Source organism: Cygnus atratus, chromosome 1 (assembly GCF_013377495.2).
Source record: "Cygnus atratus isolate AKBS03 ecotype Queensland, Australia chromosome 1, CAtr_DNAZoo_HiC_assembly, whole genome shotgun sequence".
Taxonomy (NCBI): domain Eukaryota; kingdom Metazoa; phylum Chordata; class Aves; order Anseriformes; family Anatidae; genus Cygnus; species Cygnus atratus.
Genome location: NC_066362.1, coordinates 23035985 through 23063501, shown reverse-complemented (window position 1 = coordinate 23063501; position 27517 = coordinate 23035985). Strand labels below are relative to the sequence as shown.

General features: G+C 37.9%; 1 protein-coding gene across 2 annotated transcripts in view; it reads right to left on the bottom strand.

Moving 5' to 3' along the window:
- Positions 1 to 3068, bottom strand: part of POT1 (protection of telomeres 1) — a 73740-nt gene extending 70672 nt beyond the window's left edge. For both annotated transcript variants that reach the window (XM_035559383.2, XM_035559384.2), the window contains exon 1: positions 2961 to 3068. The gene's annotated coding sequence lies outside the window, so the exon portion shown is untranslated. The remainder of the gene's footprint in view (positions 1 to 2960) is intronic.
- Between the last annotated feature and the right edge of the window lie 24449 nt (positions 3069 to 27517).

Genomic DNA, 27517 nt, shown 5'->3' with positions numbered 1-27517 from the left:
AGGAGAATGCCTGGGATTCAATGAAGATCAACTAAATTTTCACAGATGATAGTAAGTCAGAAATAACATAGTTCACCAGTAATGGAATGATGACCCATTGACCTCATATCTCTAAGGAAATACAAGGAGTAAGTAATGTAAAGACAGTCACAGTTAATGTCCTGTTTCTTTACCCCAGATCAAGAGAAACAAGCATTTCCTGCAAGAGAAGACAGAGAGACCACAAAGCAAGACTTTTCCCCATTGCATTTATTTGCTGAATGGGTCCAACATATTTGTCTTTCATGTCCAGTTCTCTGAAATATCACAGTTCTGTTATTTCCTTCAAAGGGGGACTCAAAACACATACTTAAACAGAAAAACTAAGCCCCTAATAGGATCCTAAATTATAAATAATAAGATGTAAAACAAACTTTATCACTTTTTATTCATACTGTAAAGTCATAAACCATGAATATCCGGAGCTGGAAGGGACCCACAAGAATCATCGAGTTCAACTCCTGGCTCCACACAGGACCACCCAACAATCAGACCCTGTGTCTGAGAGCACTGTCAGACACACAGACACAGATTTCTAGGTTGGAAGAGACCTCAAGATCATCGAGTCCAACCTCCGACCTAACACTAAGTACTCCACTAAACCATATCGCTAAGCTAAGTGTCCATATCGCTAAGTGTCCAAACACTTCTTGAGCTCCAGCAGGCTCGGTGCTGTGACCACTGCCCTGGGGAGCCTGTCCCAGTGCCCGACCACCCTCTGGGTGCAGAACCTGTCCCTAACACCCAGCCTGACCCTCCCCTGTCCCAGCTCCATGCCGTTCCCTCGGGTCCTGTCGCTGTCCCCAGAGAGCAGAGCTCAGCGCCTGCCCCTCCGCTCCCCTCGTGAGGGAGCTGCAGGCCGCCATGAGGCCTCCCCTCAGATTGCTCTGCTCTGGGCTGAACAAACCAGGAGATGTCAAACTCTCCTCGTACGTCTTCACCTCTAGGCCCTTCGCTATCTTCATAGCCCTCCTTTGGAGGCTCTCCAATAGTTTTATGTCCTTCTTATACTGTGGCACACAGAACCGCACACAGTACTCGAGGTGAGGCTGCACAGCACAGAGCAGAGCAGGACAATCCCTTCCCTCGCCCGGCTGGCAGTGCTGGGCCTGATGCACCCCAGGGTACAGCTGGCCCTCCTGGCTGCCAGGGCACACTGCTGGCTCAGCTTCAACTTTGGAGTCAACAGCTCCTCGCAATTTAGTGTCACCCGCAAACTTACCTAGAGTACTTTCAAGTACCTCCTGTACAAAATTCAGAAATGACATACTACAGACAATACAACTACACTCTAAACACCGCAAGTCTGAAGAATTCAATTGCCATTAATCCTGAAAAGAACAAGACTGAAAATTAAATACATTAATATTCTCCATCTTGACTCCAGAATTAACTTCCTGAGGGAGGAAATTGAAGCTGGATCTGTTTTACCATACATAATAGTACAACAATCCAGTTCACCGGATAGTACACAATTATTTTTTTTCCTGGATTACACAGATACACCTAATATTTAACCTTTGTTCAAGCCAAACATATGCACTACTGGCTCCTAACTTTGGCTATCTCTAAAACTTAAGGATTGTTCCTATGTACCCTCCTCGAGTACACAATTTTTCTTCCAGAACTAGTAAGAGATTAGCTCTGGAGCAGAAAAAAAGAAATCCCAAGAAGCAAGACGTAACTTAGAAAGATTATTTCTTTCTCTATAACCAAGAAATATTTCACTGACATATGAAAACTCCATAAAGAGAAGTTTTGGGATAAGGAAGCTGCAGCAAAGGCATGAGGAGATTTGTTATTTATTAAAGCATATGCTACTTGCAGTGAGGTACTGAAAGTCATTCTCCAAATCAGAGAATAAACACATGGCTGTGCAGATCTGGGGAGGAAATCTCACCAAAATGTCATAAAGAATGAAGGAACAACCATGAACACCAGGATCTAATTGATGTGGACAGTTAAAATGCCACTATAAACACTCAAGAAGATGAAAATATGTAGCTTGGACATTTTTAGACACAGTCTAGTAACTTGTAATGTCACTGAGAGTTCCTTAAGGGAAAAATACAACAGCTAACTAAAACAAAAGGAAAAAGCAAGTCAGAAGTGTGACACATTTTATCCCCTTGGCCATCAGACTTCAGCTTGATGCTGGTACAGGTTCTCAGGTGCAAGTCTCTGGCAGTAAGTCCTAGCCCATTTTTACTCTAACAGAGCTGGTGTTTGCCATCACTAGCATACAACTAGAATTCTTAAAAATAAATAAATATTAACTCCTTTACTTTATTCACATCAGATTATAAAGTACCAATCAGATTGTTTAAAAATAGCAACAAACAAATGTGACCTGAGGAAAATGGATTTTTATGCTGCCATTTACCTAAAAAACACTGCAGCTCTAGAAAGCAGCCACTCACTGCAATATGAACAGACCTCAAGAAAACAGGGCAGCAGGTCCATTCCCGATGTGACCTGTAATTATTTCAGAGGCAATCCAGCAAGTGCAAGAAGCCGAGATGTTTAATAGCAAGAGCTTAGTATTAGATTAAATGTGTTAGGAACTAAAACTTTGTTTTCTGTGCACTCAGTGCTTAAGTAGTTTAAGTACTACCAGGAGAAGATAAAACAGAATATATTTATTATATATAGGGCATATATATAATACTATATATATACACAGTGCGCATACACAGTATATGTATACATATACACACTGCTAAGCCCTAAAGCACTGGGTTTGTCAAAGCGGGGGCTGAATTTCCGCAGCAGAGACGGGGAGCGGGTACGTCGGGGAGGGAAGCTGCGCACGGTGACGGCCGGTGCCGCACCGGGCAGCGGAGCCCCCGCGATGCCCTCCTGGCGCCGCCCGCCGCCCTCCCCCTGCTCCCGCGGAGCCCCGCTCCACGCCCCGCCGGTACCTGCCCGCCAGAGCGGCGCGGCACCGTCCGCCGCCAGCACCACTTCCGCCCGGCCCGCCGCAAACACTTCCGCCCGGCTTTCTCGCCTGCTCGCACTGAGCGCATGCCTAGAGTACCGCGCGTGCGCACTGGTAGCGCTGAGCGGCGGTGCGAGTATGCGCTGTGTGGAGGCGTGAAGGCGTTGCCCTCAGCTGGTGCCCGCGAGGGGGCGGGCAGGGCGGGAAGGGTGGTCAAGGGTGGTCAAGGGTGGCGGGGGCATTTGAGCTTTCTCCACGGTGAGGGAGACGTGGCCTTGGCTCCCTTCTCTCCGCTTCCTCGCCGGGGAGGGCAGTCACGTGTGCCTCCACTGCTGTCCTTCGGTTGTTTCTCCTCACGTAGTGACTCAGGAAGTCCCACAATAAAACGTTTTATCCTTTCCCTACGTTTGAATCTTTTCCTCCACAGCATCCTCACCCTTTCCCTTTTGGATCTGTTTTTAGTCAAGCCACCTGAAGTACTATAGTTGCACTTTACAAGATGTTTCAAAAATTGGAACTTAAATCCATCCATATTTAAGAATCTCTGCAGGGGGATTCACTACCATTTATGTTTAATACTCATTGCTGACAACCTGTTCTGAAACATTTTTTTTTTTCCTTTGGTCATCACTGTTCTCCATAAATTTTAATCCTATACCTTCCACTGGACGTTAATGTAACGTGCTTGGTTATAAGCAAAAATACTATTTGGACATTGCCATTACAGGATTGATTATTTTCATTGATTATTTTTACTATGTGGAAAAAAATAGTAAATAGTGTGCTTAATGGTGCTAGTCTTTCCTGGCTATTTATAGTCCTCTGATTTTATCCAGTTACTTCTAAAATGAAAACACTTTCTGGTGACTGTGTATGGCAAATTGGAGCTGACTGGATGAAGAATTTACATAATAACTTTTTATGTCCCAGTTCACGTACGGACAGCCAAAAACTCCAACTTTTTATATGTGTTTTGGTGCAAAGCAAACAAAATAGGTTCTCCATCTCTGTCTGGTGAGCTAAACTGTTATCTTGCAAACAGTGTGGAAAGCAGTCAGAGCTGAGGTGGAGCTGGGAATTTAAACATGACTGGTTGCCTGGAGGATGAATGATCTGGGCATCTGAAAAGCCAGTCACAGCAGAGCTGATAGGCTGAGATCAGTGTCACTTGCTCAAGTCTCTTGTTTCTATCAAAAGTTTTGGAGAAATCAACTCTGTTCTTTAGACTATTAAGTTCTGTCAAGCAAGCATTTCTGGTGGAATACTTTATGTTTTATGACCTCTATTTTGAAATCTACATATTCAAAACAACACTTTTGATCATAATTAAAAATGCATTAGGAAAAAAAACTTGCTAAAGCACTGAAGGATACAATCAAGAATAGAACATTTTTAAAGCTCCTTATTGGTGAGACAAAAAGCATCTGGAAACTGAAAATGCAAAGTGAGGGAATTCTGTTTTAACCTGCTGTTGTGCTTCTCATTGCTGTTGTGTTTCTGTTTTCATGTCTGTAAAAGATCTGCTTAGCAATTACAATCATTGTGAAGTGAAAGAGTGGAAAGTGTATATATTACAGATAAACTAAAATCATTTGAAAGCATTGAGTTGTATTCCTGAGTAATTTAAATCATTATTTATCTTCTTATTTTAATTCTTCCATCTTTTACTGCTTCTGTTCCTAGCTACCTTTTCTACATTTGCTATTACTTTTTTAATAAAGTCACCTCAAACCTGAGGAATCTGAGTTTTGTGTGTGCTGTCCTGCACACAATCAAAGGAGAAAAATGAAGGAGAAGCTGTACATAACCAGAATTTTGATGAAATAAGTTAGATCCCGACAGTATGTGTCAACAAAATAGTTTCTGGGTCTGTCATAGGGTTATCCTGAAATCTGATTTCTAATACTGTTTTGTCAGTGATAAGCATCTTACTCTTCAGTTATTCATTTGTCTTCAAGAAATTATCCAGTTTCTGCAGTAGAATATTACAGTCAATATGAGAAGCTAGATGAACACTATATTTAATTACATTAAATCAGAATGTGATTTTTAATGTTCTAGTAAGTATATGCAGTATGTTCTTGTGTTACTTGAAGTAATCATGAAATGTTCTGCAATTTATATGTATCATAGTAGCAAATAATACCTCTGCAGAGGAAAAAGCAAAGTAAGAATTCTGTTCATGGTGTGACTTTAAGTAAATCATGTTCAAAGCTTTCACTACTAAATGAAAATTCATAAATAACAGCATGGCAGCCTTATCATTCTTGATCTTGTGTATTGAAAGGTGGGATTGCTAAGAGTCTACAGGTAACTGGTGCCCATGCTCATAACAAGTTCAGGAATTCTTGAAAGCCCCCAAAACAACTGAAATGCTAATCCAACCGAAAATAATGAAAACTTTCCATTCGATTCAGCAAGATCAAAACTTCACCCTGTGCATCCGAAAGAGGTGTAGCACAAGACATTAAATCAAACATTTCAGAAGTAGAAGCCTTAAATTCATACCTAGTTACAGAAGATCCTGGAGACTGTTCTATTAACAAGATGAAAAACTAAGTATGGATTTAGGAAACTGGCCTCAAGCTTATATATTTTTTTTTTTTTCAAATTTTTGGAGCCAGTTGAAAATGCTGGGCAATGTTTTCAAATGTGTTTTTAAACACATGTTGCAATGACAGTCAAGTCCATAAGCAATACTGAAAATGTTACCTGTCCAACTTTACTTTGTTCCAGTGTCTTGTAATACAATAGCGGGAGAATTGTGCTATAGGAATACAGGCTCTCTCAATTATAGCAGCGGTCTCTCTATGTTTTTGAAGTTGAGCATGAGACATTTCATAGGCTGCCGATACAATGTTAAACATGAAGTATATACTCAGATTATAAATAATGCAGCTCTCAAAAAGGATCAGCTTTCATTTCATTTGAGAGCTACTGTAAAAGAGCAGAATAATCAAAACTGTTTCTATATGCTTCCATAGCTAAATGGAGCCCATTTCTGCTCCTTTAACTCTTGCTTTTGACGGCAGCACTTGATTTTGTAGTAGATTTTTATGGACATAAGCCAAATTCTGACAGTTATGGGCCACAGATCATTTGTAGTACATCTGAAATTATATGTTAAAAGTTAGAGTTGATAGGCTAATAGAGGTTAAAAATTCAAATTTATTAAAATGACTAAGCTGATGACTGTATAAGTATTTAATAATATAATTTAATGTAGTGATTTCCAAGAAAGCATTTTGACTAATCACATCTTTATAAACATTGTTCATGTGCAATGAATCAATAAGGAATCATGGTTCTCATTACAAAGTGCTGTGTTTTAATGATTTTCCTTGTCTAAAGGCCAGTCAGATCCATGACTTTTTATTATCACTGCTGGCAAGCCTGAAATGCAAAGTCCAGAATTAGAGAGTGTTTTGAAATAAGTATATGAGAAGTATTAAAATAAGTAATCCTTCATTATTTGTATTATATTACTGTTCTGTGTAATTTAAGCTCACTTATATTGTAGTTTATGTGGAAATAATAATAATAATAAAAAACAACATATATATAATGGGTATTTAATGGTTACGTTACGGTAATTTAAGAAATGAGATTTGCAGAGAAAAGATAATCGCTTTTATTAAACCAAATGCTATAGGGTAGGGATTGATATGTCATTAGATAGCAATGAAACACTTCCAGAGATTATTGCTGGCATTTCAGCAGCTGTCTCACAGTGCGAAATCATGACTGACTCCCTGGATAGAAGAAGCCAGCTTCAAATAACTCACTGATGAAGCACTGGGTGAGATAGTTTTCTCCTATATCGACAGGGTGAGAGAAAGAAATGGGAGATGATCCAGGAAACAGCAAGAGACTGAATGTGAGCAGGAGTGTGAGGAAGGTCTCCATTATTCTGATTCTGGAGACATCTCTGCTTGTGGCAATTCCATGGTTCAGCAACTCTAAAAAAGTCTGAAAATCTCCAAGTTTTCCTGTAAAGAAGGTGGTATATGATATATGGAGTCTCTCAGAAAGGAATGGTTCTTGTGCCTCCTGGCTACTTCAAAACTTAAGGAGGTTTTGAGCATTAAGAAGACAGATGGTAACAGCATATGAAGAGTTATTGTAGTTGGTGTAAATTTTGGAACCTGACCCAAAGCTGTTTGAAGTTAATGTTAGTCTTTCTATTGATTTCAAAGTTTTTCTATCCATTGAATCATTAGAGATACTGCAATTTAGACTTTTGTTTGCCAGTATTAAATCTGCTTCTTCGTTTGAAATTAGGCATTTTTCTTTTCAAAATTTAATACACTCATTAAGTGTGTTTGCACTGTGTCTGTGTTCTTAGCTAATTTGCTTAGCAATAGGATTTTATTTTCTAATGAGGCAGCTTTCTGTAGAAACGAACAATAATGGATATTTGTTATCTCTTTGCATAGTAGCTGTTCTATATTTAAGTTAAATGTCCCCTGGCTCAAAGAATGTTGGAATATTGCTCTTTATTTTAACATCTCACCTGTTTGTCTAGCTCAAGAGGTTTGTGCGTTCTTCACTGATGCTTAAAGGTTTATGCTGGCTAAGAAGGCTACTGCAAAAGTAATTTAATTTATATATTTTACTACTGAGTTGATGTGTTAGTATAACGCATATCCTTGGACTGAGATAGTGAAAGGAAACCCCAACATTTTAAAAGCATAGGATCTTTTTTATTGCAAACGCAGGAATAAAGATAGGAATATCTGTATAACAGAATAAAACCGAAAAATGCAATGTTCATACATGCAAGGTAATGAAAATGAAGATGGTATCACTGAAGTGTTAAAAAATTTAAGTGCTTGTGCTTAATATCACAGCATTTTTTCTATGTACATTTATTGTGTGTGAATTTTGTTAAGTGTGCTTCAGATGTAGACAACAGCAGATGGGAACCTAGGCATATATTTTCAAGAAAGTCATTAAAAGAGCTTATTAAAGGGTGCAGTTGTGTGAGCACAGATAAATAGAATTATTTCTACAAGAGCTATTTAAGTATTGCCTGTAAAATAGTAAAATGTTTCTTGCTCTGTTATTTTCATTAACTGATGCAATTGCTGTCCTATGATATACACTAAACCCTGAGAATTATTATTTTTTGAAGTAGAATTCTTTATGAACTTTTTTTTTTTTTTTTTTTTAATCTGAGTTCTTCAGTTTCAGGAACGAGTGTCTAACTATGGTTATATGCCTGATTATGCAGGCATCATCGTCTTCACTGTGAAAATCTATGAAGTAGAATACTTTCGTGTTTAGCAGTGCAACAGAGAATAAAAGAGCCAGTCTCCATCTCAACAGGCTTACAGTCAAAATAAAATGAGACTATTAGAACTGAAGTTAATTTATAATGTGTTGAGATACTTATTTTAAAATGAAATTATACCTCAGGAAGGAAGAGGAGACGGCAAGAGATGTTGCTGGGAAGCCTATTCCTGTTACGTAAATTACTTAGCTTTCACAGGTGTGATGATGGTGCTGATTTTCTAGATATTACTGCATTCTCCAGCCTAGAAGAAAACTTGAATATAAATGAATTGTGATTTAAGAAAACCCATATATATCAAATAACCCGAAAGTCCAAAAAGACATTTGTTCCTTTCCTTCAAAAATCTTTAGCTCTGGGGACTCAATTCTGATTCTTCTAACTTCATGGATTATACTGGGATTATTCAAAATTATATCCCTTTTTTTTTTCTTACTTTTTTCATGTTTAATTCTTACTTCGACTTTGCGTACATGTTTTTTAAAAATGTGGGGTTTTTGGCTTTAAGTAAGAAAAATAGTAAAAGGAAAAGTAAAATCAAAATTAAGTAAATAAAGGAGAAAAAAGATCTGTAGTTTAAACGGAATGACTTTATCACTAGTCATGTTTACCTCCTTTGCTGAGGTATCCTGAATACTTTCTAAGATATCCTTAATTCTCAATTATCTCAAACAGCCTTAAGTGGTTATGGATAGCCTGAAACTAGAGCATCTAGCATCCAGTGTTGTTAACCTTTTCAGTTTCAGTGTTCTGTGGAAAACTGAACAGAAGTTGTTCTATGATGAATGACTGACCTTATTTTAAAATTTTTGTAACTTTAAAGATGTTTGTCTTATTTTTCAAATTATTTTCATCTGTTTATTTTCTTAGGCTAATTTTTGAAGCTTCTGTATTATTGAAAAACAGCAACAGCATTTTCCAAAACATGGTAAACACAAACTTTTTTTTTCTTTTTAATACAGTTGGAAATAGCCAAAGTATTCAAACTGAGGCCTTTTGGTTTTTGACTCTCATTGAAATGAAAAAATGCTCCTCAACAAAGAAGTACAGGAAGGACTTCTGACCTCTATGATAACATATGATATAGCAATTTAGGGATGATCTTGCACTCATCTGTACTTCTAGAGTTTGCTTAATTTAGGAGTGTTTGTGATTTCATCCATTACTGGCCACATTTTTTTTTAAGTAGGCCTGCGTGGTCCTCAGTGTTTACTATGCACTTAGCAAGATTTAAATCTACCTGGAATTTTGTGGAAATAAGGATTCTTCAGCTGTGTTAGGATCTCTTTTTACCAGACTACTGAAGGTTGAGAGGTACTGCAACTCAATTTCCATAACAGTGTCAGACAGATATTCAGGACGTCTAGAATTATGAGAATGCACTGGTATGTTCTGACAGGCTTGTCAATAGAGTTGTTGCTGTGGTCTCCAAAATACAACACACCTGAGAAGCATGGTAAGCTGAAGAAAGACTCTCAAATAATATCATATCTTGAGGGTGTTGAGTCCTTGTTACAGTAGAAAAGCATTTTGTCAATTTGAAGAAAATGATTTGAAAAAATAAGATGCAGTCAACAGAGACAAGTAAAAGATAGTGCACTTAAGCAAAAATAGTCAACTGCATAAACAGCCAGCTAAGTGGCAGCTCTTTAGAGAAAAAAAAGGGTGAATCACAAGCTGAGAGTGAGTCAGCCATGTCATTCTGTTCCGAAAAATAACAAATGACATAAACAACCTGTAAGAGACATAGAGTAACTTTTCTGTTCCAGACCTCTGATAAGCTGAAGTAATGTGTTCAATTTCTGTCATAAAACTTCAAGAAAAACATAGGTCAGTTGGAAAAAGTTTAGAGGACCCCAGCGAGAATGATGAAAGGCTTAGAAAACATGACCTCCAAAGATGGATGGAAAGACCTGGGGTTATTTAGCTTAAAGTCAAGGGAACGTTTTTTTCTCCTGTGGAGTTATGTGGTATACAAAAAATAGAAACAGAAGAAATAATTGTTTCTGTGTGTCCTTGGTACATAGGAGAGGAAGTAATAAGCTTAAATTCCAAAATGAATGTTCCATATTAAATAGTCAGGTAGACTTTCTGACAAAAAAAAAAAAAGTGTTGAGGCATGGAATAATTTTCCCAAAATCTGCATTAATAATGGATTTTTTTGGACCAGGTTAATAAAATATTTAGTTTAAATAGCTGATCTGTCTCAGAGTAGATGTATGGTAAGATATTTTCTTAAGGTCACTTCAACTCTACTTTTTTATGGTTCTCTAAAATGTGATATGAAACTTTTCAAATTTATTCACTTTTTAAATCTGTATTTTTCTCAGATAGCTTTATTCTAAGCTGTTTGCGTGAACCCAAAGAAGAAAAGGTCAGAAGTCTTTTGCTATGCAGACTGTGAAATAAATATTTAGAATTAGTTGCCTTTTGAGGCTTAGTATGTGTTCATTGCATTTGTTTGGATGTGGTTAATACACGCTTAAAAGCTGTCATTTAGCTTTATTTTACACACTCTTTCATGATTGTTCATTGCCACATTTTCATGCCACATTGGTTCTTTGTTCTTTTTTGTATATTGACAGTGTCATTCAGTTTCACAGCTTGTGTGTTTTAATATTATTGGTTTAATTGTTGTCTTTTTGTATCCCATAAAAATCTAGGACGAAATGCTAAGTGGTTTCAGAAATAAATTTTCAAATTTATTTGATAATTGAATTTATAGCAAAAAGAAATAACTATTGTAAACAGTGTTTCCTGATATATCATAATTACACCTGTGTTCATCTGAATTGACTAAAACTAGGTGCTCAACCAAGCATCTACTTATTTTGAAAAATTACAGTTGGATGCTGCATTTGCACTGAATATGGACAAGTGTTCACGATACTGATTTCTACATCTTTAAGGAAGCAGTCAAGCCTGAAGAAGCACAATAGAACACTAAATTTGGGGTTTGCAACCCTTGCCAACACAAATAGTCTTTTCTTAGAGGAAAAGGCTGATTTATTTGCACGTAATTGTTAATGTTGATATAATTTATAGCTCTAGAGATTATGTTCAGGGTGATCTAGACATATTTTAAGAGACATTTCTTCAGGAACGCCCATTAGGAAAAGTCATATAGGTCACACTTGTCTCAACCTTGGTGAATATGAGGTGTTATTTGCTTTTTTCATGTGATGTTTTCTGTGATTCTGTTCACAGGACAACATTATAATTGATCAAACACTACATGTCTAAATATGTCTTATCACATGCCAAGCTATTTCTAAAATACCTAGAACAGTGAATATTGTGGGAGTTTCGCCTACTCTGAGACCTAGGTGGATTCTTCAAAACAAAGTTAATTTCTTAAGAACAGGGACTGCTGAAGATGTCAGCAACATTACCAAAAAAATAACTACCGAAAAAGACTGTGGAGAGTTGGCCCCAGCTGGCAGCCAAGCACCCACCCAGCCAGTCACTGACTCTCCCCACCCTCAGCCTGAAAGGAGGAGAAAATGGAAAGAACAGGAGCAAGGCAGCTCATGGGTCAAGATCAAGACAGGGAGATAGATCACGTACCAATTACTGTGCTGGGTAACGCAGACTTGATTCATTGCCAGTTAATGTAAATATTTAATTACTGTTTCTTGTATTGTGAAACAAAATCAAAATAAGAAGCATGCATTTAAACACTTATTGAGAACACACCCCTCCTTTTCTCCAGCTTGACTTCACAGCGGAGACCTCTCCTTCCCTCTGGCTGTTGCTGCAGGTTATGCTCAGTATATCCACTGAGGCAATGAAGGGTACAGGAAGGATTGCAGTCAATGTGTAGCGGTTGGTTACTCCTTCCTTCTTGCTCTTCTCCTGTGCTCTAGTGTGGGTCTCCACCCCTTCAGAAATATATTTTCTCTAGGGAACTTGCTTTGGCAGAGGGGTTGGACCCAATGATCTCTCGAGGTCCCTTCCAACCCCTACAATTCTGTTTCTAATATCCGCACCACCAGGAAGTACCTCCTGCCCCTCTGACCTTGGTGTTCTCGTCCTGCTCCCCTTTGATTTCTCCTCCTTTCTCTCTTCCCTCATTCTCTCCTCATCTCTCTGGCATGTTCTGCACTTTCTTAAATATGTTTTCACAGAGGTACCACCAACTTCACTGATGGGCTCAGCTTTGGCCTCTGTGGCTTTTAATTTAAATAAATAATATATTAAATATTTATTATATTAGTCTGATTTACCTGATATTCAACAGACCTTGCTACGCATTAACAAAGATAATTTATCATTTGTATTGACATCCAGCTCTAAATCTCTCTCTGTGTGGGCAAATTTTATTATTATTTATTATGTTTATTACTGTAGCAAATAAGAACTAAAACCACATTGTGCTGAAGAGAACAACAGCTACTGACAGGCTTTCAACCTGTAGAAGACAAGAGAATGGCAGAATAAGAAGGGCAGTGATGTAAAATGATCAGCCCGATGAGATGTAATTTTAAAACAGCAGCAAATAAAGCATTGCCAAGGTTGCTGGTCCAATTTCTTAGTGAGTTATCTGTCCATTTTCCTGTTGGTCTGACAGAAACCAGTCTCCACATATGAGAAAAAGTCAGGAGGGAAAAAAAAGCCAGAAGGCATGAACTGTGGTAGACAAGATTGAAAAAATAAATAAATAAATAAATAAGGAAGTGTAAGTCATTAACTTCATTGGAGAAATGTCCAGTAACCATTCCAGAGGATTCAAATTTCCTGCAGATAGTGTATTTGGCTAAATGATATTGGAAATCACAAAATGAGATCGTTTCAGGGAAAAAAAAAAGAATGCAGTAGTGATTAAAGATAATTACTCTGTAAATGTCTTCAGGCTCTGAAAATTCCAACCCTGCTTATGAACTCTGCCTTTTAACTCACCTAACTCTCTTCGTGGTAGTTTCAAGAAACTCTTGGGATCAGAAGAAAAAAAACCACTGAGACAAGGGATTCTGTATTCTGTGGGTAAGTGCCATGGCCTCAATGGAAAGGGCTTTCTGCATTTTGGCACATCTCATGGGGGGAAGATGCAGAAATGAGAATCACGAAGATCATAGGCAAGATGATAGTGACATTGATGAATTGGTAGTCTGTTTTCTACCACAATTTTACTCTAAACATAATAATCACTGGAATATAGAGTGATTTTCCACACGATGTGCTTGCAAAACAAAGTATCACTCACTGTTCAGAATATTAAAAATCTTCCTTTCATACAGATGTCAGAAATCAGATTGTTTTAGAAATGTTTATCAGTACCACCTAAGATGATGACCCATGGCAGAGCACAGCTTCCACTGATGCAGCAGTGTTGAGCATAAGCATCCGAGAACAGATTTAGGCCCTCTATATAAAGTGACATTTCAGAAATTAATGAACATTTATGGAAAGTCATGAACAGTCCTTATATGAATTACTTAACTGACATATGCATGTCTACATAGAAATCCAGGCAAAGGTAATATGAAGAAATTAAATGGAAAATGGTATGGACAATGAATAGGGGAAAAAAAAAAAAAGCAGCTATGAAAAACTGTAAAAGAGACATTTAACATTTTACTCTCCCTAAGGGCATAAACTAAGATGATTAAGAACATGCAGAAAGGGGAGACTAACAATTAGGTCTTAGGTTTATTGATTACTTAAGCAGAACTGTCCCCCAGTAGATGTTAATATTTTATAAGGCTCACATAAAAGCCAAAGGATGTCATCTATTGGTGGGTCTTGTGAGACATCAGAGTTCATGTAGTGAGGCTATGAACCTAAAATAATGTTTTTCCTTTAAATCAATGGAAAAATAATGATATTCTTTTTAATACTGTTGAAAATTGTTCATGATTTTCCTTCAGGATTTTAAAGTGCATAGATGTAACATGCATGGTAAAGCTTACCAAGTCTGCATATGCTGGTCTCAGTCCTAACTTCCTTTTTATTTTTTTCCCAAGCAGACATGGAAAGGAAAGAAAGGTGAAATTTGTCTCTGCGGTTTGAAACTGTGTGCGCTTAAGGAGATTTATAATTATGCTGAGCAATACTTAACTGTTCTTATTTGTTTCCAGGAAGACTTGGAGGCTGTAATTACTTTTAAGTTTGAAATTGAATTATATAGACTTGAGTTATGAATTTAGATGTTGACCTCAGTTATTTCACTCCTGCCATGCTGAAATATCAGCTGAGTTGGCTTCTTGGCTGAGCCAGTAAGTTGGCTGAAATATTTCCTGGGAAATTTCCTGGAAAAGGAAGCCTTGGTGACATACAGCTGGTATAGATAGCTTGATGTTTCTCTTTGAGTGATCAATCCCTCTGAATAAAAATGGCCACTGAAAGAGAGGCCCTAGTGGGAAAGCTAAAGCCCACTTGGAGTTGAACCTGGCAAGAGACATGAGGGGCAACAAGAAAGACTTCTATGGATAACTGAGCAGCAAAAGTAAGACTAAGGAAAATGAAGGCCTGTTGCTGAATGGGACAGGAGTAACAAAAGACAGAGAAATGGTTTAGGTACTCAATGCCTCCTTTATTGGTCTTTATTGGTGAGAACTACCTTTAGGAATTCCAGGTCCTGAGACGAGTGAGACCAGAAAGTCTGGAGCAAGGAAGACCTGCCCTTAGTGGAAGAGGACTGCTGGCCATGTGCTCCATGGGATCTGGTGGGATGCACCTATGAGTGCTGAGGTAAGATGGAGATGGAGCAAATCCTGCTGGAAAACATTTCCAAACATGTAAAAGACAGAAGGGTCATTCAGAATAGTTAGCATGGATTTTTGAAGGGGGAAATTGTACTTAACCAGCCTGATAACCTTCTGTGATGGATGACTTGCTTGCTTGCTGAATGAGCAGAGAGAAGTTTATCTTGACTTTAGTAGGGCTACCACCTCTATTTCTCATAACATTTTCAGAGACAACAGATTAAGTACAGGCTAGATAAGTGGACTAAAGTACAGCTGAGTACCTGAGTGCAAGAAAAGGATTGTTATCAGCAAGACAAAGTCCTGCTGGAGGACAGTTGTTAGTGGTGTACCCCAGGAATTCATAGTGGGTCCAGTGCAGCGTAACACCTTCATTAATGGCCTGGACGACAACATAGAGTGCACCCTCAGTAAGTTTGAATATACCACAAAAACTGGGAGGAGTGGCTGTGTGTTGTCTCTCCTTCAGAGAGACCTTCACAAGCTAGAGAAATGGGCCAACAAGAACCCAAGCGACAAGCAAGTGAATTCGCGAAAGGAGCTTCACCTGTGATAACGGAACTAGTCCATGAGAGAGCCTGTCCCTTACCACTGGATGTGAAAGAAGCCTACATAGTTCAGGCTCTTATGCCTGAAGTTGCACTTTGCAAATCTGCATCTTTTAAGTGGTCAGCTTCTAGAGTCCTAGCACATAAAATCAGTCTGACAGGAAGGATGATTTCTTGAGTTGATCCTATGACAACTGGTTCTCAAGAAATGGAAAACAGCTGAAATGACGTTTCCTCACCATTGTCGCTGTTTCTCTTCTGTGTAGCACTACCCAGTGCTTGTCCAACCAATGTCCTGACAGCTTGTCAAATGTCTCCTTGGAAATAGCTTTCACACAATTTACTTCATCAAACAATCTGTCTTTATGTTCCAGTTCAAGCTTGACAAATTTGTCAGTTTCTCCCATCTTTTCACAGTTCATAAAGTCAACATTTCTGTGAAGCAACCAATTCTGAGAGACCTTCAAGGAAACCCCTGGTGATTGCTTCAAGTGTGACTAATTTAGAAATAGTGCAAGTTATTTTCAAACCTTAACAAAAGAAAGGAGCTTGGGAGGTAACAGGAGGGCTTCATTAATAATTATCTAACAACAGTTGCCATGCAGCAAAGATTTATTTCAGAAAATCTCACTGGTCTAGGAAAAGTGATTCAGGAAGCTTCCCTTGAGGAAGTGTTTGGTCCATGTTTGTAAGCTCTTACAGTGTGTGTTAGAAAAATTAAGAGAATACAATCTTTCTCTTTAAACACTTGGACAGGCAAGAACAAAACAAAACAAAACACAACACCAACACTTGTTTTGCTGACTGGATAAACAATTTGAGTCCTGCATTACTCAAGTATTGTTATCCTTCTGAAGTTGTGTGTGCGGAGAAGTTTTCAACTTAATAGCTTTCATTATATTTTTTTCCCTACAGCAGAGAACAGGGTATTAAACTGTTGCAATACACAGAGCAGTAAGGCAAGAAAAGGTAAGTTAGATCTTAAAAGTTCTCTCTCCTGCTTTATGTTCATATGTGATTTATGTTATTTTAGTCAAATTGATTTTTGCAATGTTTAAACTGTTGCCAAGTTATAAGAAGCAAATCTATCTAAATTACCAGGCAAAAAGAAGAGGAAGAATAAAAATGCAAACACATAAAACAATTCTGATACACATAAAACAATTCTGATTGTATTTTGGAGTTCCAAAGTAGAGTTAAGTTTCATTGACATCACTAAGCTTTATCAAATGATATAACCTATTAACAGTAGCACTGCATGATGCGATGTAGAAATTTAGAGGGATTCCTTTTTTTTTTTTTTTTTCTGTTTTCTGTATGGATTTAATCTCTTGCATGAAGTGGAGAGATTAGTTCAGCTTTTTGAAAACTGCATTGGCTTTTTTTTTTTTTTTGAATAACAATAACAGACTGAACAAAGACAAAGCAGATTTGTTGCTTAGCAGAGCAACATATATGGTGTCCCAACAGAGAACAAGAAGAGGTCTTTCAGTGCTGGCCAAAGCAGCAGGACTCTTTCAGTTGTTGGCAGAAGTATGAGCTTTAGATTACTTGGACATGTGGGCAGGAACGTGTAATTGATATTCACAAAGTCACAAAAGTCCTTGAAGGATTTATGGAACAAACAGGACTAGAAAAGTGACTTTCAATCTTTTACAGAATTGATTCTGCATCACAGCCTAGGCACTAACCAGCACGCTTGGCTCTGCTGTGGCAGTTATGTCAGAGAGCCCAGGGTAATAACAAAATCCTTTTGTTCTTGCTACATGCATGCAAACATTACTGCAGGTAGTTTGATTTGTGCTACCACACCTGACATTTTCTCTGTCAGCAGAGAGAGCTACCAAATTTGACAAATCGAACCACTCTTGATCAAAACACTTTTCTGGAAATCATTTTGACTGTTTCACCTGGCAGGCTTGTAAATTCCCAAAGCCTGATGTTCTTTGAGATGAAAAATGCTGCAAGATATGAGGATGATTTTTGACTTTCTTTGGGTCCTAGATACTTGTTCCAGCCTGCAATTTGCGAAACAGTTTGTTCACAAAGCCTTCAATGATTTCTTGTACCTTGAGGCAAACTTCACTCTGTTAATCACCTGAAAAATGCTACGGGAAATGATCATTGCCAGTTTTAACCAACAAGAGCCATGCCATTCTCCTTCTCTATTTTCTGTTACCAAGAAAGAGTAGTATGAAAGATCCAATTTACTTTTTCTGAATGCAGTCTTAGTAACACTGGGTCGTAAGAGATCAGATGGAGTTTTACTGAGATCAAGTAAAAACTAAGGGAAAAGGAAGATGAGATACCTGACAATTATGCTAGTAAAATACATTTGCTGAGAATATTCCTGGTTCCTGAGTCCAGCTGGCACAGAAAAGCCTGCTCCTAACCAGTGCTATCCTGGGAAATAGGCTGGCTGCATGCAAACTACCTATTGGCAGCCCTCACTGGAACTTCCTAATTCCAGAAACATACCCAGAAAGTCTTCAGTGAGTGGCACATGACAAAATCATGTGAAAAACACCCTAAAAGCTTGCTAGCATAGGCAGTTGTGTTCTACCACTGAGAAAAAGCACTACATGTTGCATGAAGAGCTAGCAGTGTGTCTCTAATATCAGGATTGCATGAAATATACATTTATAAATATATAAATATATTTAAAAATGTATATAATACTATATATAAATAAAATGCATAAAATAAAATAAACATATGAAAAAGAAATACCGTAATGGCCACATAAGGTGGCAACAGTTCTTGTGGCTTCCTGTGTACATTGCAGTCTCAAACTCTGTTTGTTCTAGAGAGTGGTTCATCTTAATTCAATTTTACATCATGTCATTACAATGACCACAAAATAAAAATTGAAGTAAGGGTCAACTCTCTTAAAAGGAAGTTGTGAGTTGGGCTTCTCTGTTCCAGTGGAAGTTCATCTAAGAAAGAATAGAACTACCCCCCCCACCTCCAAATTTTCGTCAGGTTTAAAAAATGTAATTTATGGACTTCCATGCTGTAAAATTGTGATTTTCCTCGAGGAAAAACATCCCGATTTTATTAAGGAGCTGCAGTAAATTATTACAAGCCCTTTTGGCTAGCCTACTTTTTTGTTTGTTTGTTTTCTGTTGTTTTCTTTTTTCCTAAACCAGATTTTGTGCCCAAAAAGTAATTGGCAGGTGTTCATCATAAAGATGGATCCAGCTCAAAACATCCAGAGCAACAACTAGCTATTGAAATGGAAGAACCTATTCTTTTCCCTTGGGATTTTACTATTTTAAAAAAACTCCATATAGCTATATTAAAAAATAGTCAGACACTACGCGAAGATCAATGAGTAGCTATATGAACCCAAACAGCTTCCCTTTATTTCTGGTGAACGATGCTCAAAGACAAATTTATGTTTCTATGACCCTTGAAAGCCAGGAGCCAGTTCAGCTTCTCTTATGAGTAAGAGTAGCTTGAGGTTATCCAAATTTACACAGCAAATCCACTACTCCAGCACTCAACCTGTTTTGCCAATACTATGATTGCTCTTGGGACCTTGTTTCACTGTTGGTGGTACCATTGTAGCTGTGGTATTGTAAAGGTAAATGACATATAGTACAAATTCAGAGTACCAATAGTTGTATAATTGAAATAACTGGTAGAGTTGGAGGAAAGAGGATTGTTTTAAATGTTAATCTGTTATTGGGCAGCTATTAGCATATTTCTGCCACAGACTGGAGAAAAGTTGGGGGAGGACAGAGAGAAGGAAGCAGAACAGATAAACAGAAAAATCTCACTACATAGCTTGCATTGTCATGAATTTTTGTCAGCTGAAGCTCTACCACAGCTATTTGCAACACTTCAGTGCTATATGGATGTCAAGTGAAGCTGTTAATCCTGATCAGGCCATTTATTTAGCTTGTTTAACACCATTCAGAGTGGTTCAATGATGTTTCTGAGAACACTGCAATGATCCATCTCAGCCCCACGGGATGTGACACTGTTTACTTATCAGTTGTGTAATGTTCTTTCATTCTCAATTAATGGATTCAGTGCAGAAGAAGTATCTATCATTTATTTATTTATATTGCATAACTTGTTACTGCCAGTAATAAAATTAATCATTTTCTTTTTAAAATCCAGCAGGTACATTTGATTCTAAGACCTGACAATGGCACATCCTGAATGCAGGGTATGCAAAAAATAGCCTGGAGTTGTCTTCCAAACAAACAAAGAAACATACAGACAAAAAAACACGGTGATAGCAAAAACACCAATTATTTCAAATGCCAAGCTTCATCATTTATGAATTGGATTATAGAACAGAAAGCAAGGGACTAGAATCAGTAAGCAAAAAGATCTCTTTTAGCTACACTTCTAGGTTTTTATGCCTTCTAAATTTAACTAACACTAATCATGGGTGAAACAGGCGGGTTGGGCAGTGGTGGTGTATCAGGAGGGAAATGCAAAATGTATGGTTTGTGTACTTTATATCTTCCAGGAGCTGGTTGGCATTGTAATCCAAGTACTATTTTTTACAATACCGGGATCAATACTGAAAATGGGAGAAGTAATAAGCAGCTTCCCATAAAGTCAGAACACCATCTACCAAATAATAAATAGGCTCAACCAGTGCTGTGTTTTCTGGAATGCTACTAATCCACAAGGACCTATTAAATTATTTCTTTGGTTTTATGGGTCTATCTACAGTCATTTACTTTTCCTTCACAGTCAGTTACCCAAGGTAATTCTAACTCTAATGAGACTGAGATGTTTTGCTAAAGAAGTAGGAGGACAACTTAGAGGCCCTGCTGAGAGTGTTTTCCTCTAGCTAGCAGTGAAAGTCTTTTCTGCTGAGGCTCCTGAACAAATTTGTGAAATGGCTGTCAGGGCCCAGAGGGCACTTTTTAGGCCTTAGTGCCCTGACAGTCCTCACCCAGGTCTCCCACCCACCCATCCTCTCCATGGCCCCGTTTCACCTCAGGCCTGGGCCCATGGTCCTCACCCCTGCTGGACTATTCATCTACCTCTCTCCATTCCTGTTCACTGATGTTCCTGAGCTGTTGATTAGATTTCCTGGACTGATGTTACGCCTTTGTCTGGTCCATTGGACTGTGGGTGGGACTTCTTTCGATGCGTCTCTTTGCTCTGCTCACCCTGCTCAGACACTGTGGGTCTGTGCCCTGATGGTGAGGACACTGTGATGCCTCACTGTGGTTAACCTCAGCTGTGGATTGCCCTCCCCATGGAGCAACCTGCCACTTGCTGCTCCCCGGCAGTAGTTTTGGCAAGGAATGGGGCTTAGTCTTGGGGACCTTTGACAATCCAGTGGCTGTTTCAGTCATGTAAATCTAAATTCAATAGGTTGCATGGCCTACAGCATCCTTGGAGCTCATATCCCCAGAGCACCTGGGCTCCCAGTGCACAGTTCAGCCACGTCATTGGGGCTTAGGGATCTGGACTGGAACAGTTCTCAAATCCCACTTCTGTCATTTCATTTTAAGATGAAAACCCTGCTGAATTCTAAGATGAAAACCCTGGTGAATTCTGTTCCAATGGCCTATTAATCCTGTGATTTACCGTTCCAAAATGATTTATCCTAATTATCAAATGCCTCAAAAAAGGCATCTATAGGAAGTTAGCACCCACTAATATCAGTGACAAATCCCTGTGGTTTCAACAGGAACATAGGCTGATTTTTTTTTATGCTTTTGGGGACTTCACCTGTGCTAGCGGTCATGTAATCTGTTGGTTTAAATGATCAACCAGATGGCAGCGGAAGCAGAGAGTTTTCTGAATAATCTGCCCTGGGTCTGCAGGAGAACCTTAATTTGGCTGGAATTAGTGTGAAGGTGAATGTGCACATGTATTCTTTAACCAAACTCTCTATGTGCAACAATATATGTAGCATGAGGAAAAAAAAAAAAAAAAAAGGACTTCAGCATGAAAGGTAAGCATGGAGTCATCCTTCAACAGAGCTATTTTTAGAAGATAAAATCAAACAGGCAAAGCTAATGAAAGGAGCAAACAGACTTTAAGACAGGTGTTTTATTGCATTTCTTTGTTGAAAGGCAAGAACAAATATGTAAATTTTGCACGTTGTCCTTTTGCTTTGATGCTATTTTTGTATTTCTGCCCTTTCTGTTTAAATACTTAAGCATCACTTCCCTCACAGCATCAGTCTCATTTGCTGTTAGCTTAAATATCCTCCTTTGAGACAATAAGCTGAAAGGTTCTATAGAAAATCAGTGATCCTAGCCAGATTGTATAGAATAATGATTAATCATAAATAATAATTAAATTTTGAGAGAAGTAGTTCTCCTCAGACTAGGGGCTGGAAATGTTACTTGATGCTAATGTTCTTCAATTGTTGTTTTGTTTCTTAATTACCTCTGAAAAAATAGGCAAATCTTTCTTGCTCTCTCATCATAAGTATATTGCACATAGGGGCCCACTTCACACAAAGCATGAGAATGCAAAATTAGCATTTTAAAATCCCTGCTTTAACCATTTTATTATAGACACTGTCTATACCTTAAAATATTGCAGCTTCTCTTTGGAAATATAGTATATAGAAATAAAATATGTAAAAGCTTCCATCATCTGGCTTATGAGGGCTAGCTAAAGTTTTAAATGTTATTTAAACATAGATTTTTATTACTTCATTTGATCTGTAGTGTCATATTTTAGAACATTACCAATAATGCCATCATTCATTTTAATAGAACTCAGTGCCATAGGTGTTTTTGTTTGTTTTTCTTTTTGGCTTTATTTTGTTCCTGACTCATTTCTATTAGTTTCAGCAATCAGAAATTTTTCAAAATGAAAAATTTTCATTCCAATTTTTCACATAGATCATGTTAAAATAAGGTTGTGTTAGATTATTGGTTTGGTTTGGTTTGGTTTGGTTTTTGAAGCAATAAAAGCTCTGACTCAGAACCTTATAGCATTGACTGAAAGCATCCTGAAAAATCAAATCACTGAAGTCCATTTCTTTATTTTTGGTTGTTGCAAACAAAAGAATAAACAAAACAGGTGGACAAGAATTTCACAGTCTGAGGAGACAAAACAAATATTTGAACAAGGAGAGCAGAGGGAACATCTCAGCCTTGCCTTAACTCTATTAACAAGTTTCAGTTTCCTTGTTTCTGTTGTTCTTTAAATGTACTTCCCATTCCACCTCATCCTGGCCCTATAGAATTGAGGAAAGCCAGCTAGAAGGAATAAGTTTTTTAAACTTATGTCAGCATTGGTTTTATTTTATTCCCCACCCCTTAGCCTCCTCCCACAGTCCAATGATCACCAGAGAACTCTATAGTTACAAGGCATGCTTGAGGTCAAGACAGAAACCCAAGTCAACAAGGCCATGATCAACAAGGTACAAGGCCATCCAGAGCATACCTGTGTTATAGTTCAGTCAGGGATGAAAAGCAATGGCCTGCGCGTAAATGCAGCTTGTGAGCCAATGTGCATAGGGTGCATGGTTAGAAAAGCCAGGTGAAGCTTCTTACTGCTCTTTCTCACAATTTAGTTGTCTTCAAAGAAGTCTGAACCAGGGTCTCAAAGCTATGCCAATAGCTAACTTTGACAAAGGCAGCAGATCCTTGGCAAAGAAGTTACAGAGAATGACAGAGTGGTCAGGGAAATTAAAGCCTGCTAGTGCACTTAATTGCCGCTTGGAGGCGGTGGTTGGACTAGAAGACTTCCAAAGATCCTTTCAAACATTAATTATGATTCCATGATTTGTGAGTCAAGTCATCCTTCCTCTTCAAACAGATTTAATGTTTGTTAGAGTAAGTATGTTCACAGCCTGTCTTTGTTGAAGACAGTTTAATTGATGAGATATTAGAAGATGCTGTGGTTTAACCCAGCAGGCGGCTAAGCACCACGCAGCCGTTCACTCACCCCACCTACACCCAGCGGGATGGGGGAGAGAATCGGGTAAAAAAAAAAGTGAAAGCTCATGGGTTGAGATAGAGACAGTTTAATAGGACAGAAAAGGAAGGGAAATAATGACGACGATGATAGAATGTGATGCAAATGCAATTGCTCACAACCCACAGAGCAATGCCCAATTCATCATTGAGTAGCAGTCCCCCCAACCCTGGCCATCCATCTGATATTAACTGTTGAGCATGACACTTTCTGATATGGAATGTCTCTTTGGCTGGTCTGGGCCAGCTGTCCTGGCTGTGTCCCCTCCCGGCTTCTTGCGCACCCCCAGCCTCCTCTCTGTCAGGGATGCACAAGAAGCTTGGTTCTGTGTAAGAACTGCTCTGCAAGAACTGAAACATCAGTGAGTGATCAGTATTATTCTCATCCTAAATCCAAAACACAGCATCATACCAGCTACTAGGAAGAAAATTAATTCTGTCACAGCCAAAACCAAGGCATACTTTAATATTTTTCATATATCCAAAAAGACATAGATCAAATTTTCTTTACATCCATATATTTCACAACATTATTCAGTCCTAATACTTCTCCATAGAATGTAAATAAGCTGTCCTAGGAAGATGAAACAGCATTCTGCTTTAAATCCCTTTCCCCTGCTGTTAGAAACATCTAGATAATTAGTGAAGCCTGTCTCTTTATTGGACAAAGAGACATGTTTTGAAATGATAGACAGCTTTTCTGTTCACACTTCTACCACCGTCATTGCAGTTCCAAAATGAAGTGGTTTTTAATCAATAGCTTGCAGAATAGTTGCTGGTGGTTTGCCAGCTTGCTGCCCTTCTCACTGGTTTTGTCAATACCTTTCCTACCAAGTCTGTTAACAACCAACGGTCTGTAAACAGCACAAAGTCAGAGGGGTTAATGTTCTCTCTTGCATTCAGTAACAACATGCATCTTATCATCTAGTACAACTGAAAGGCATACAAACCTAACAAATGGGCTATCAATAAAATACTGTCATCTTATACTAGCTACAGTTTGTAAGATCCCAAGTTCCTGAAAACTCACTCTGCATGGAGATTTTTTTTTCAAATATAATATCATTTCTATCTTTTTAATTTAGTCCTCTTCAGTAACTACTGTATTTCATCACTTAACTCAGAAATTGGATGCCTTAGGGCTTGACTTTATCATGCACTAATAAAAAGAAGAGAAACAGACCTTTAAAAATAATTGCCAAAATAGAGTCTGTCAGCAAACATTAGATTCAGCTGTGGCACTGGCTTGAAAAGGTTATTTTGCTTTAGAATACATTAAGCATTTATTAGATTCACCTCAGGTAAACATTCAGTTGTTTACATATCTGCAAATTTGTATAGACACACTTGTAAATGAATTTAGAAATGAACATCACATTCAAAAATGCATACCTTCCTTATCTCTGGTTTGGAAAATAAATAATCAAAGAGTTGCATTAGCAATTGGCCAGGGGTATAAAGCTAAGGTATTTGGAGAACACGACCCGTTTTCTTAATCTGTCTTTGACTTTTATAATAAAACGTGCTACTACTCATTTGATTTGTTTTGTCTTCTTTCTGCCTGAGACACTTCTCCTCCACAAACAGAGCAGGTTGGCTTAGGGGAACGTTTTATGAAAGTAAAATAAATCCTTTCTTCATACTTACCAGTAAGAGTAGATGACCTAAACCCATAAGAAATGTTGGTGCTACCATCAAATATCATCAAAAGAGATTTGTGAAAGTGAAGGTCTCAAAAAACTCTATTTTTTAAAATGTTACTGAGGGTGGGTAAGATTCAGATGATTTTCTTTGGCAACCAAAAACCTTGTTTTCTGACGGAATGTAGACATGTTGCTGGAACATGCGACATAAAACGTCCCCTAGGACTAGTCACTTAATTTGGTGTCAATATTTTGAACTCAGTCTCCTGTTTATGCATAGAAGCACTCCAGCCTGGGGAAAAAAGTACCTAGCTCATAACTGGAGCCCCTGGATTATCCAGTGAACAGAAAGGCTCAGAGCACAGCAAATCCACAGAAAAAGTGAATGAGACAGAAATGAACACTGAAATGCTGTATAAGAAGCCCGGATTCGAGCCTGAGTTCTCAGGACTATTTCAATCTTCTGCATAATGAAAATGAATAAATAGTCATAGGATTTGAGACAGTCTCCATATTTGAAGCAGATTCTAGACCTTGATACAAATTCCTCAATGCTTTTTTCCAGTGCTTGACTCAGATAGTTTTATCTGCTCTATCACTTCTCCCTGTAGCATTATTTACTTAGTGTTTCCTCAGCACTTTTATTTCTAGCTATCTTTAATAATAGATATCTTTCAGAATCTGTTTTATTATTCTTTTCTGTCTACTACATATAAAATATATGGCTTTTATGTCCTATGGCAGTAATTCAGATTCTCCTGTTTTGTTCCTTGGAACAATGCACAAGCTCTCTGAGCTTTTTACTGCCCACACCAAATTTTCCGAATAGATTAGGTTTCCTTCTATCAAGGATTGTGTTTCTACATAGTGCCTTTTTTCCTATAAATCTTACAATTTTCCTCCTCTTGTGGTCTTTCTCTTCACCGTATCTTTGATTGCCTGTTTTTCCTTTTCCTTTGTACTGAAATGAGGAAGGGACACTACATGATTTTTTACTAATTTCTTCAGTAATTCAGTAATTGAAAGCTTGCCTTACCCATGTATTTTCCCAGCTACTTGCATAGAATTCATCAGCTGAGAGGATTAATCTTAAAAAAAAAAAAAAAAATCTCCCAATGCTAATCCATCCCCAGCTTTTCACATGATTGAACCATCTTTTCATTTGTGTTATACTGTCCTTATTTCGCTAGTAAAAAATCTCCTTGGCCTGCACATCCATAAACATCTTCTGCAGATTTCTGTAATCCTCCATGCACTCTTCCAGTGGGATACTAGCAATCATTCACTGTAGTGTAAAGGGAAGTCAGGACAGCTGCTGTGGTTGCCTTCCCAGCCTCTCATCTACATCTCATGTCCTCAGTCATGGCAGGCAAGAAACAATTTTAGAAACATTGCAATGACAAGCTGATCAGTTATTTCTGAGTATGAAATTTCACTCACAGAGATATGCTTCTGCGATGTGTCAGTGTTCCTCCTGATCTCCTGTCCAGATTTCTTTCTGGCTACAGATCACCCAGCACTAAATACTTTTGGTGTGTGTATCTTATTGAGTGATTTCTTTTAACCTGTTTTTTTATTTTACCTTTCCCATGGATTACTAACACTGTCATTTAGGATTGTGCTCATGGAATTTTCTTGAAGCAAAATAAAAAACTATTCTAATATATTTTTTAACATTTAATGGTTTTAACATTAAAGCACAGAATGAAAATGTCTCAGTGTTCCCCAGAGGCAATAGCTTTATCCTTTGTTTAGGTTTCATTATAATGATCAGCTTCTTTTTTAGGTACAGAAGACTGCAGTGTACATCACATTATAAATATATGTGATCTAATACAGTGATAAAAATCTTTTATATTCAGACACTCGTGTCTAGAAGACTAAAGCTTATTCAGCATGTAAACACTGTGAAAAAGTAAGCTTCTGTCCTTTAAATTATAATCTGTATGATATGAAACTCCCTGGTGCCTGCATCATATCGTTGCAAATAAACAATGCAATACTGTAAAAAATAGTAGTGCCAGAACATTTTAATAAGTAGAGTCTCCTCTGCTAAAGCAGTTAGAAATGGTGTCTTTCTTCTAATTAGAAGACCTTTTAGCCATTACAAAGAGTTATTAACTCTGTTCAGCCTCTTCTGAGTTTTATACAGGACTGCCATTGGGGTATCTTTCTGTTTATATTTGTTTATAGATGGGTATGTGATATCAGTAGGAACAATATTAAGACCTCTCATTCCTCAGCAGGTATACCTGAAGTTGTCATCTCTTTGCTTTTGTCAATTGTATCCCTTTTAAAACTTGTGAATCTGACCTATGATCAGATTTTAAGTCAAACTCTGTGGGATTTCAGTTTGTTAAAATGATTTACTTTTTGCACAGATACTTTTGGTAAATTAATATTTTTGGATATATGTTTAGAACAAAATCTATT